We start from the raw sequence: 13,507 nt of genomic DNA, 5'->3' as shown, positions 1-13,507 counted from the left end.
ATACATGAGATAAAATTTATCCCTTCCAATGACCTATACTCGTGCATCATAGTATGGGGCCTAGCATATCTCATACGAGAATCAAAACAAGCATCTACCAATTCGGAAATACATTACTTACAACGGGAACCGTAGTTGGATTGACGGTGATGCTTTTGTCTGAAGCTTCATTGTTGGTTATGGGATTGCCATCCTCACGCGACATTCTTTGCTTGGGATCCATCATCCGCAAGTAGACTCAAGATATTAAGAAGGTGAAATAGATTCGAGATGGGAGAGCATAAGAGAAGATGGGTAAGTTGAGGATCGAAATAGAGGGAATTGAGCTAACTCTCTTCCTTGCGGCCTAAGATGAAAGCTTGGACTCATAAACACAATCTTGTGTAGGACTGACAAAGACAAGACACTTAATTGAAAGACAGTTTTTCTCTCTATGCATATGGGATTTAGTCTGCCTACATGTCCTAAGCCCAGAATTGCCTCATACAAAGAGGCTACATTAGGTGTGATTGCTAAGATCTCAACAAAACATTCCATGACATATTTGAGTACATCTCCCTTAATTATCTCCCAATGATAGCTCTTCTTGACCATGTTAAGAGTCTTGGCATATCCTAGATGACCAAAGAAAGGGGAATCATGTGCTTCCCAAAGTATCTATTGTTCAAGTCTTTAGCTCAAAGGAATACATAGTCTTGTCTTGAAGTAGACTAGGCCTTCATAGATAGAGTAATCTTGGTATTTAATTTTGAGTTTGGGACTTTGGTCCTTTTCTACAATCTCCTTTATCATTTTCTAATATTGTGGGCCTTCATGAGCCCCTAAGTTCATTACTCTAAATTTTATAATTGGTTTCTTTCCACTGAGTAGGAATCTCACTTTGGCAATTTGTCTAGTACAAGTGATTTCACACCCATTTGCTAATTCCACAAGTAAAGTGGGTGCAATGATTGTGGTTATTCCTAGCTTTCTTGCACAAGCAGGAGAAATAAAAGAATGCGTACTTCCACAGTCAATCAAGGTTTTGAAATTCTTACCTGATTTACTCATATCTTGCTTATGATGCTTGTTGGTTCAACTATAACGTGCCTAGGTCATGACACGATTTAGTAGTCCATCGAGAGTTTGATCTAAAAGATGTTTCCTAGCACTCCCATGGAATGTCATGAGGTTTCTCGGTTAGTGACTCTCGATTCTACTCCACAACGAAACGTATCGGTCAACCCTGTTAGGATCAACCTGAATCTTCCTAGGTTTATAATGGTCAATTAGCCTTCTAGCATACACTCTACTTTGTACAGAGCATCTAAACCGAGATGGACTCATATTGCACTTGGTTCAAAGAGAATGGGAAACGAGAGGGATGCATCGCCTGAACTCTCTACCCACAAGATAAAGTCCCATTCTGATCCCCTAAAACGATATGAGCCAGGGTTCTACCCTACATGATCTAAGGTCAATACATCATCGTGATTTGAATGTTGAGAAGCCTCCCAGTTCTCTTGGACCACCCCGCCATAGGATGGCCCTGTCGAGGGTTATGCCCACCCACTTCCCTTGATAGCTTTAGTTTTCTACTTACCTAAGGGCACATTAGTGGTAATACATACAAGTAGCTTTCTTAATTAACCAATTGGTCACATGTTCCTTTATGTAATTTTATGCACTGATATGAAAACAGATCAGATAAATTCCTTGAAAGTAAACTTTAAATTAAAATTTCAACTGAGATAAAAATCCCATCCATAGGACGATTCCTGCAATCCATAAGGATGCGTCTTATTTTCCTCCAAGTTTTCACCCTTGCAGTAGTAACAGGGCCTCGAGATTCCTTCCTAAGTCATGTAGATCATCTAAGTAGGGCCTGGAGGTAAGGGATTTATAGCCAAAGTCCCCCTTGGCACCCGAGCATCCTCCTACAAATATACGTTTCTACGGAGAAACCTCTCACGATGGGTTCGGTCCATATTCCCAACGTGATTATTTAAAAAAACCCCTTGGATAGGGTTGGCGGCTAGCTTGGGATGCTCAATACACCTTTCCCATGTGTTTCAACTTGAATCCAATTTGAAAAAATTTCTTATTATCAATTCCTTTGTTAGATGACTCCTTTTTCAAACAGGTGTTCCTAAGTAAAACCACAAGCAGAAATGCACAATATATACTAGACAAAACTTTGTTCTCTCTACTTAAGGAAATTTCAATTTGATGCGATAGCATCTAGCCTCGGCTTTATTCTTATTATCGTCCAAGATTTCTAAAGATAACCTAATTTAATTTCCTCATTCTTTTGAATGAAGGAGTATCCTTGCAATGTTGATTGGGACATTGGCTTCCCTATAACAAAACCCTACATATTCATTTGAACCAGGGTTTCTCGCGTAATTCATAAAGTTACTTAAGGACTTTGAATTCCTTTCAAATTCAAGCAAGATGGGCCTTGAGAAGAATCCTTTCAACTTCTAACACTTTAGGGTTTGAAATTATTTCAACTTCCTAGGAACCCTATGTATTCTATCACAAGTTCAATCTATCTTTTGTGAGACATAATAGGATTTCTTATTATTTCAACTAAATAGACGATGTAGATACATACAATATATCTAGCTTTATTACAGTTTAATTATACATATATATATTAGCATAAAATTTCCATGCAATTTATGTGCAATTTAATGGCTTCTAAGTGCAATTTTAATTGATCACCTAAGATAAATGTGATGAACAAAATTTTCCCAGTACGCTCATTATCTCCAAACATGCTCAATTAAGTTGTGATAATTAATGTAGATGTTTTTTTCTCCCAACTTCTTTTCCCTAATACAACGGAGTGCACCTGATTCATAAGAGATGCGTTTTTCGTAGTTGCGGTCCCTTGCTTCACAGTTCTGTTGGTTGTGGTGGGATTTTCAGCATTTGGAGAGACCTTTCACTTGGAGACCATTGTCCACAAGTGGATTTGAGAGATAAAGAGGGAGGAATGGATTTGAGATGGGAGAGCGTAAGAGAAGATGGCTTAGTCGAAGACTGAGATAGGGGAAATTGAGCTAACTCTCTCCCTCACAACCTCTCAAGGTAACTCCTCTCTCTCTCTCTCTCTCTCTCTCTCTCTCTCTCTCTCTCTCTCTCTCTCTCTCTCTCTCTCTCTCTCTCTCTCTCTCTCTCTTGGAGGGGTATCCTTCTACCTCCCTCTCTCTATCTCTCTCTTATACTCTCTCTGGGTCTCCTTGTGCTTTTCTAACTGCTCCCCATGCCTCATATTTATAGCTAAACAAGAGAAAAAGGGTTGTGGCTGAGAAGAAGAGCTCTTTATGGAGGGGATCTTGGAAGAATCAACAATCTAATGCTCAAATCACAATTTTGATAGTTTCATTGGCTCCAAAAGGTGGTAAAACCCCAAGACACTTGCTTAGAAATCTTCAAGATCACTCCTTCTTCTTCTCCCTGTTTGAAGTTTTATTTACTACTTGTAAACTATGATCGTAACGTGCGCAATTTTGCCAATCCTTCCTTTTTTGTACTAAATCTCCAAAACAAGCTGAAAAAACTGATTTTTTAAAATACATGACATCCTGTTCTAGAAATCTCCATAGATTTTTAGGATGCTTACAAAAATTAATATCTAAAATATGCTACTTTTGCCCAAAAATATAATGTTTTTGGACCATCCATACTATACACATTAACACTAGTGATTTATATGGCTCATAACTCTCGTTCATGTTGTAACTTCCGTGAAGGGTGGCTACAGTCCTTGTCAATCCGAGAGAAATGTCAAATTACGACTCAATTTATTTTTATATTTGTAATTGAATAAAAATTCTTAGTTATTAATATTAGTTAGTTTTTTTACTTTAGTTAGTCATTAGTTAGTAACCTTACTAACCTATTAATTGACTAACTAGCTTTCGAACTAACCAACTAATTTCTTTAATTGCACAAAAGTATTATAGCATCTGTGGTGCAACTAAGCACCCTTGTCAAAAGAACTTCTAGAGGATCTCTAGTAGTTGGCACCAAGGCTCCCTCTCACCTAACTATCTTAGCTATCGTAGAAATAGTGCCCCCCTTCTCTGAGCAGCTGAGTATGACATTTGGTATTGTTCCCCCTCCTTGTGAATCCAAGCAAGATGTGTTGCATTATCTTCACAATGAGGACATTAACACCACAAAGCTAGAGAAGTTCGAGCTTCCCTCATCCTTGGATGTTGTGTAGGAGCACATCAAGTCTCTTCAGAAGCTAGGGTTGAGTAAGGATGATATCAACAGCTATCCCCTTTTTCATCAATTTCACTATGAAGAAGTGTATAATCCTGGTGCTAGACTACCTTAAATAACTCAGTGTCACATCCAATAAAGTTGTGTGGCTTTCTTCAAAAGTACCCCATGGTCCTTCAGTCCGCATTTTAATGCCACTTATTCCTATGTGGTTTGGACATCAAGAAAGAAAACATTGCACATGTTTTGGTGCAAATTCCTGATGTGCTAAGGTGGAGGATACGATAAGTACTTCCGTACCTTATCTCATGAGCATTTGGATTAGAACATGGTCCATCGATGTAGTATCCTGAGATTTTGGGAATGAGAGTGGCAAACACAATCAATATTATAGTAGAATTCCTTATAGACCTTGGAATACCAAAGAACATTGCGGCTAGTATGCTAGATATATGACCCTACTTACTAGGGTTGAGCTTGGAGGATTTAATGCAACCTACAATAGACAACCAATTTGAAGATAATGTGAGAAAGGAGGCTTTAGCTATCATGATGAAGTTTCTTCAAAAAATTGGAGGTCCTTTATGTATGGGTGTATACTAGCATGATGAAGTTTCTTTAGAAATAGAGTTGGTGATACTTAATATCATCTAATTGACCATGACTTGATGCACTCAAAAGACGATAATGGCCCACACATTGAGTCATGAAGAGGAATCAAATCTTATGTAGAGGCTTTATAACAGGAATGGCTTGATAGTTAGGGTGAACTTGAGTCAAATGGTGATGATGGCTTGTTGGTGGATGACGTCTTAGATTATTTAGATGCATCAGGTTGTTTTAGTGATGACAACTATGATGATGATCTTTATGACAATAAGAGATGGAAGGGTTTAAGATGTCAAAAGCAACTAACGAGGGTCAGAGATAAGATCTATAGTGTTTGGAGGTCTAGAAGCATGTTGGAGCAACATGTGGAACCTATTGGATTGAACATTGTTTGTACATATATGCTTTCGGTTTGACCTTATCATGTTTGTAAACTAGCTAAGTGGAGGAATGTGTTTTTATATTCACATTCATGATAGGTAGATGTTTATTTACACTATTATTTATCCTCATCTAATTGTTGGAAACTAGGTGCTCAAATATGAAAGGGATGTGATCAAGATTCAATATTTATTCTAATTCTAACTCCAAATATAAAAATTGTTCAAGCATATGAAGCATTCCTAGTTATGGTGTATGTTCGAGACACCCTTAGCCATCCATTTTTAGATGATTTGATAGGGCTCAACTTAAAGAAGATAAGGTATGCTTCCCTCTTAATGTCTTGTCTGTGTATGATTTTAGATTGGTCATCATCAATAATTTGTAGCTTGTACTTTTCACTTTGTGTCATTGTCCTAGGCTCACTTGGCACACAAAGATACAAGACTTTCGTTATGCCTACATTAAGCATGGTGTCTGGGTCCCAAGTCCTTGTGGCTTGGCACTAACTTAAGTGGTTTATAGCTTTTTCTTTCCACTTTGTTTCAATGTCCAAAGTTTTCTTGGCACACAAAGTCAAAAGGCTTTCCTTATGCTTGCACTAAGTATAGTGTTTGGGTTCCATGTCCTTGTGGCTTGGCATTGAAGGGACACCATGATTAGTGTTGACTTTAATGGTGTGTAGCTTGTGAATTTTGCTTTGTGTTGGTGTCCCAAGCTCGTTTGGCACACAAAGATAACAAAGATACAAGGCTTTCCTTATATGTGCACTAAGTGTGGTGTTTGGGTCCCACACCCTCGTGGTTTGGCATTAAATGGACACCATGATTAGTGTAGTCATGTATCTAACCTAAGTGGTTTATAGCTTGTGCTTCTTGCTTTGTTTTGGTGCCCTAGGCTTGCTTGGCACCCAAAGATACAAGGCTTTTCTTATGCCTATACTATGCATGGTGTCTCGGTTCCATTTCCTTATGGCTTGGCATTAAAGGGACAACATGATTAGTGTAGTCATGTGTCTAACTTGAGTGGTTTGAAGCTTGTGCTTTTCATTTTTTGTCGGTGTCCCATGCTCTCTTGGCACACAAAGACACGAGGCTTTCCTGATGCCAACACTAAGCATGGTGTTTGAGTTCCACATCCTTGTGGCTGGGCACTGAAGGGATACCATAATTAGTGCAGTCATGCAGTTAACTTAAGTGGTTTGTAGCTTGTACTTTCTACTTTGTGAAAGTAAAAATAATTCTAGATAGATTGAGCCGACTATTTCTATAAATGTTTACATATATGCTAAATTAAATAAAAATTCTTATATCTAAAAAAGGCGGTATGTAATAAATTTTTTAATACATCCTATAAGTGTAAAATGGGGGGTTATATGACTCTTGCACAAGTCATAGATAAGGGTTTTTCCAAGATTCCTCGCTTGCAGTAGGTGTCATGTCTCCTTATAAGGAGTGAACCCCCCAAGGTTCTCTCTCTCTCTCTATATGTGTGTGTGTGTGTGTGTGTGTGTGTGTGTGTGTGTGTGTGTGTGTGTGTGTGTGTGTGTGTGTGTGTGTGTGTGTAGTAGCCAAAAGCAAAGATGCTAGAGAGTTTGAGAAATGTCCAAGGCAAGCATGGAGAAAATTGGAAGCCAAACGATTAAATGTTATGGGGGATTTTACAGATACTGACATGCTATTGTATGTTATAGAACTTTACATGCATAAAGGGGTACAGCCCATCAAATGTGATGTACATATGCAATCATTTAGTACACTGTTCACTTTAGAAAAATTGGAGGCAGTCCTCAACAAGATGGCTAATGGAAAAGCATGTGATACTTTGCAGTTGAATGTGAAGATGTTGAAATGGACAACAAAGGAGACGAGAGTGTTTATGTTGCATATGAAACATCATTCTTTTGCATATGGATTTCCCTAAGAATGGCAAGAGAATTAGATACAACCGTTGTATAAGGGAGGAGATTGCAATTTGCTCAAAAACTACTACATGATTATGGTCAGTTCATTAGCCATGGCAAAGCTATTTAGCACTATCCTGAAATGCAATTGAGTAAATGGGTAGAAAGCAATAACAAACAAGCTTATAGACAAGTGGGTTTTCACCCTAATCATAACACCATAGAACATTTGGTTAATTTATGTGTGCTTATGGATGAGAGTTGGCTTGAGGGAGCAACCTTGTATTGCTATTTTGTGAATTTTAAGAAGGATTTTGACACCGTACCAAGGGTTGGATTATGGCAATGAATGAAAGAATTAGGGGTCCCAAATCATCTATGCATGGGAATTTACATGATATATCAACAAGTGGTGTGCCACCTCAAGATTCACAAAGGGATGTCACAAGTATTTGAAAGTAATATGGGAGTCAAACAAGGTTGCTCACTCTCCCCTACATTACTTGGTTTATGCATTGATAAGATAGAGGAAATACTTCTCATGGCTATGAATGAAGAGGAAGCCAAAAGCACGCATATTGGTATGTTTGCTCTTGCTTTATGCAAATGATGTGGTCTTCTTTACATATATTGGGAAAGGTATGCAACAGTTCATGGGGATTCTTGAACGGTTTTGTCAAGATAGTGGTTTGACATTGAATATATAAAAAACAAAGCTAATGGTTGTGTGCACTAAGCAATCAAAGACCCCACCAAAAGTATATTATGCAGGACAATCTATAGAGGTAGTATTTACTTTCAAATACTTGGGGATTGAGATACCTACAGACCACACATGGCATATATGTGTGGAGCGGTGATTAGCATCAAGGAAAAGCAAGTATTATCACTTTGAAAATAACTATAGTCGTACAGATACTAAATGCTCGAAAATACGTTGTATGATTTTTGATGCATATGTTCTACAGACAGTATTATATGGAGTGGAAGTGTGGGGGGTCTGCACGGAATGATATTGAGAAGCTACAAAAAGCTTTTATTCATAGACATTTGGGCATCAAAAGCACCATACCATATGTACTTATTCTTTTGGAAACTGGCCATCGGCCAATTGAGGTAAATGCTATGATCCAAGTGCTGAGATATGCCACCTGAGTACATCAAATGGATGATAGTAGGCTCCTCAAACGGGCATGGGATGCTAGCAAACGCCTACAAAAAACATCGAAAAGTAAATGCCTTCAATAGGATGGGTGCTAGATATGTGAAAATGGTTTAAAGGGTGGGGAGTGGATAGATATCTAGATATGGCATTCGAAGCTATATGCATGGACACATTTCAATCAAACCTCTTACGAGCATATCAAGCAAAACATCAAAGTAAGGGAGCAAATGGCAAACTTTCTTATTATAGTATGCATGTCTATCCTTCATGTTGGGAATCCTACATGCAGGCAAAGGCACACACGCAACCATACATAGCCAACAACCTGCTCTTAGTGGTATTTAGACAGAGTATTGCACGACTTCAAACTTGATCACACACTTTATTGATCGAGACATGTGTATGGAGTGGACAGGCAAGAGACATGAGGTTATGCAAGCTGTGTGGACTACAGAGTGTAGAATCAGAGGAGCACATGATTATGACATGCCAAGCATATGCACACATACGGACTGACTTTGATATCCCTTTACAGGGGCCAACACACACACACACACACACTCTCTCTCTCTCTCTCTCTAGGTCTTTTATTGAAATTTGAAAGCACCCCTAAAATCATTTGAGAAAGCTTGATATGCAGAATTATGCAGTGCCATGCTTATCCATTACCAACATCCATGCCTCTTTGTGTTCATCTATTGTGTATTGTTGTCTCTCACCTCCAATCATGGCTGCAATGGTGGTAGAAGAAGTATCAAGAGCTCAGTCTCATGCCCTGAGAGATGTGGCAACAAGGTCATCCCACACCCCTTCGGGCTATACATCTATGGCCTCCTGCCAGCCTTCAAGTTCTCCTACCTCATGAGGTCACCTTTGAGTTCAAGCTCAGCATCAATGGCAACAACTTGCCATCCTTCAAATTCCTCTCCCACACCCCCCACGTGGTCTCCATTAACTCCTAGTCAAGCTCCCAATGTGCAAACAAGAACTACCTCATCCTCCCTTCCCCTAACTTTGGCAGACCAGCTACGCCATCCTAAGTAACCCCTTCTCCATCTCTCGCAACAATGTTATCAACATGTTTCACTACCATAATTAGAGCCAGTGCAAATGTGGCATCAAGTTAGAGTTGTTCGATGCCATGCGCCTTGAGCAGCCCTTCCACTACCTTGATTTCTACTATTGTGGCCTCCTAAAGTTCTCCTTGCAAGATCTGATAAAGAACAATGATGCATGCTTGTCCATCCAATTGGCTCCACAATCTCACTAGTGTCATGTGTGTAGGTTCAGTATGGATTGGAGCTTGAAGCTTGGGTTCCATGGCCTTGCTCATGTCATCAGGATGCCTCATATGTAGAGAGTAGTGGTGTTGTACTTGTTGGGATGTGCCTAGAGTATGGAGGCCCTCTCTTGTGTATGAATTTGTGCCCAATGGCAAACTATGTGAGCATATTCAAGAAAGATGAGGGACTCCCTTGTCATGGACCAGGAGAGTCAACATAGCTGAGGAGACTGCCCAATTGCTTACCTCCATTCATTTGACCCACCTATATTTCATAGGGATGTGAAGTCCAACAACATACTTCTAAATCATGCTTTCATAGCAAAAGTTGCAGACTTTGGCCTATCCCAACTTGTTCTAAGGTGCCTCAGGATATTTGGACCCTGACTATCATCAAAACTTTCACCTTTCTAACAAGATTGTCATAGTGTGTGGTGTTATACTAATGTTTGTTTACAAAGATGAAGTGGTGCCCAATGGCACACTGTGTGAGAATCTTCAAGAAAGAGGAGGGACTCCCTTATCATGGGCAACGAGATTCAACATAGGAGATTTCCCCAGCCCTTGCATGCCTCCATTCATTTCACCCTCCTATATTTCATAAGTATGTGAAGTGCAACAACCTACCATTCATGATTACAATACAGGGCATCCCTTGCTCTTCCATGATTGCAATACATGTGCAACATTGATAGGGTAAGCTGGATTACTCTATCCATAATGTTGGCTTATGTTTCTTATTTCATAATATTGACTTGCAATCTTGATGTTGGTGCCTAGTTGGCATTAGGTGATGTCCAAAAAAGTACTCATACACATATAATCAACAAGGGATTAGAGATAGATCTAATTTTATCAAATGCTCTTGTCAATGAGTATGACAGGTCTAGAGCTCTCCAAGATGCAAGAGTAGTGTTTGATACAATGCCAAAATGGGATGTTGTAACTTGGAATACACTAATTTTTGTTCATGCATGGAATGGTGAATTAAAGGGGGCTCTTGATTTTTTTAAATCAAACCAATTGGGAACTTTTTTCCTGATGTAGTCACATTTTGTGGCATGCTTACTACATGTGCTACCAAAGCAGCCATAATTGAGGACAGATAGATCCATGATTGTATTATACACAGTGGTTTTGACTATAATGTCAATGTAGCATTTGCTCTTGTAGATATGTATCAAAAGTTAGACTACTTGGAGGATGGTCATTAAGTACTTAGTCTCATGGTTGAACCTAATGCATTGTCATGGAATTATTTGATTACATTACGTGGGAAACATGGCAACAACCTAGAAATAGTTCAATGGTTTCATCAGGCACAGGTTGATGATGTTCTTTTTTACAAAATCTGTTATTTCTGCAATCTTAGTGCTTGTGACGGAAGTTTATTCCTAGACTATGGGAAATAATTGCCTGTTAGCATTAAAACTAGGGGCTTGAGTTGGATGCTAATGTGTCTACTACTCTAGTAAGCATACATGCCAAATGCTCTTGTTCAAAGTTGGCTTTTGATGTGTTTTCTAGGAGCCAGGAAAAGGGTGTGGTGTCTTGGAACACTGTGATAGCATTGTCAACCCAAGGCAATTATGACGGTGTGGCTCAAATCTATTTGATCCGATGTTGGAGGAAGGAGTGCTTTGAAACTCTATGACAATCACTACTAGTTTGCATGTGTGTAACAAGTTTTGGTTTTAGTTATTGGTAAGCAAGCTCACTAGAGAAAATGGATTATTTCAAAAAAGATTGCCTTCCTTGGTATATTATATTCTTGTATTAGCCTAGGAGTCTCAATAGAAGGACTTCTGCACATGTATATTATTCATGAGAAGGACTTGAGTTAGATATAACTATAGCAACTGCACTTGTGAACATGTATAGCAAGCATAGGATTGTTGAAGGTGCATCAAATGTTTTCACTAGAATGTCAAGCAAGAATTCAATTACATGGACTACTGTGCTTGCAACTTATATCTACCATGGATATGGTAATGAGGCCCTTTCACATTTTGGTCTAAATGATGTAGCAAAATTGTAAAATAGATAGAGTCATTCCTGTAAGTATACTCTCTGCATGTAGCCATGTTGGTTTTTTGGAACAAGGTCAGCACTACTTACTATTGGATGCTTGATGTCAAATGAGATGTTGAGCATTTTGATTGCATTCTTTATTTAATGGGGAGGGTGGAACAAATACAATAAGCTAAAAAACTCATACAAGTCATGCCTTTCTAGCCAACAGTTGTGTTATGGATGTGTCTTCTTGGAGCAAGCAATAACGTTGGGGATATTCAAGGAACAAGTTGTGCCGTAAAGCACATTATTGAACTCAATTCATAAGAAATTGTTACTTCTACAACATTGTTGGGCAGTTATGTGGTTGATGAAGAGGGATGAAGAGCTATTTCAATTAGATGCAGCTAAAGAATCTACATGTGGATACCCTTACATTAGTTCTTTGCATAAAGGCTTGTTGCATGCCAGGAGACTTAGAACCAAGCAAAAGGTGCATAGTGAAATCATAGGAAGGGATTCAAGAGAGACATCTATAATAGCAATCAATATGCAGCTCGGCACCAAGAATTATGACTTTCAGATGGATCAATACATGTGAAAGAGGCATTGGGATGGTATTTATCATCAATATTGGTATGACTTGGAAAAATCCTATGCCAGTTATCAGTTCAAATGCGGTGATCTTGTCCGTTCTACTTGTGACAATCCAAGGCAACCCAAGGAATTCACTTCTTTGAAGAATCTATATTGAGGCAACTCTTTTTGCACTGTTGTGGGAGGACTCCTTCCTTATGAATGGAGTGACATCCTCCCTAGCTAGAACTATATCATGTCCAATACCACACATATGAAACTAGGTTCCTTTTAATCTTCTGTGAGTCAACATACCATGGTAGATGCGGGTTTTATGTTGTGCAACTATAGGTGCAGGGCATTCATTGTGTTAATGAACCAAAGGAGGATGGATCTTGGAGTGCCAACATGAGTGCTATATTTAGGGCCATCCTGTCATTGGAAGTTTGAACAAGCTTAGATGGACTCACTCAAGGCCAAGAGAGCCATATGTTTGTTTGATGCAGGTAGATTTAATGATTCTCTATTTCAGTGATTACACCATACACGTTGACGAAGTCACTAGAGGGAGCCTTTGTTGCAAAGGAGCTTCTTATGGCCATTCCAGGTGGTTTTGTCCCCTTTCTGAGTCTTTTCCCTTTTTCCGTTAAGCAATTAATGATACATGTGTATGTAAGGGTACTTTCTTTTTGTTTGTTGGGGACCAGCAATTAAGGCATGAAGTCCCAGGTTTAGGTTATGTATGTCTGTGGGAGGTCTGAGTAGTCATTGCCTCCTGCAAAGGCATTGTCATGCACTACAAGACTTGTCTTATATGGGAGTTCTAGTGACCCTATTCTGCTGACCTGCTAGGTGGCCGTTCTAGGAGTTCCTATTAGTGTGAGACAGTTAGAAAAGCATGCTAAACAAAATGATGATACAAATGAAAAAACCCTAAATATCTACAAGAAAATATATGAACATACATAGGTGCGTAAAAAGGGGTTCTAATCCCTATAAAAATAGAAAAAGAAAAGAACTGAAAATCCTTGAGCAGTTGTTCATTGCCTTGCGAAGGCCTGATAGGTTCCTGGGGCCGAGACAGGACCTGAGGCTGATACCTTGTCTTCCTAGGGGTGGCAACTAGTTGAATAATAATAATAATAATAAGAGAAGGTTGGAGCGGAAATAAAAGTGAGCGTTAGAAAAGTATTAATTGTCACCTTGTGAGGGCTTGGTAGGTTCTGAGGCCGATGCCTTGTTCTCACTACGTTGAGCTCCCTCATTATTACATGCTCGAGTATGGAAAATAAAAGCCTAAAAGGAAAATGTGTTAAAATAAACTATTTCTTGATCCAGCTATATGAGTCCTCGCCTTGTA

At 39.0% G+C, this 13,507-nt stretch overlaps 1 pseudogene; it reads left to right on the top strand.

Annotated features, from left to right (window-relative positions):
* The first annotated feature begins 4,087 nt into the window (after positions 1-4,087).
* LOC148030399 (uncharacterized) lies at positions 4,088-4,821 on the top strand (annotated as a pseudogene).
* The last annotated feature ends 8,686 nt before the right edge of the window (positions 4,822-13,507 follow it).

This window comes from Lygodium microphyllum, chromosome 10, assembly GCF_053477565.2.
Source record: "Lygodium microphyllum isolate KBCC chromosome 10, Lygodium_microphyllum_v1.1.10, whole genome shotgun sequence".
Classification (NCBI taxonomy): Eukaryota; Viridiplantae; Streptophyta; class Polypodiopsida; order Schizaeales; family Lygodiaceae; genus Lygodium; species Lygodium microphyllum.
This window is presented reverse-complemented; position numbering and strand designations above follow the sequence as displayed.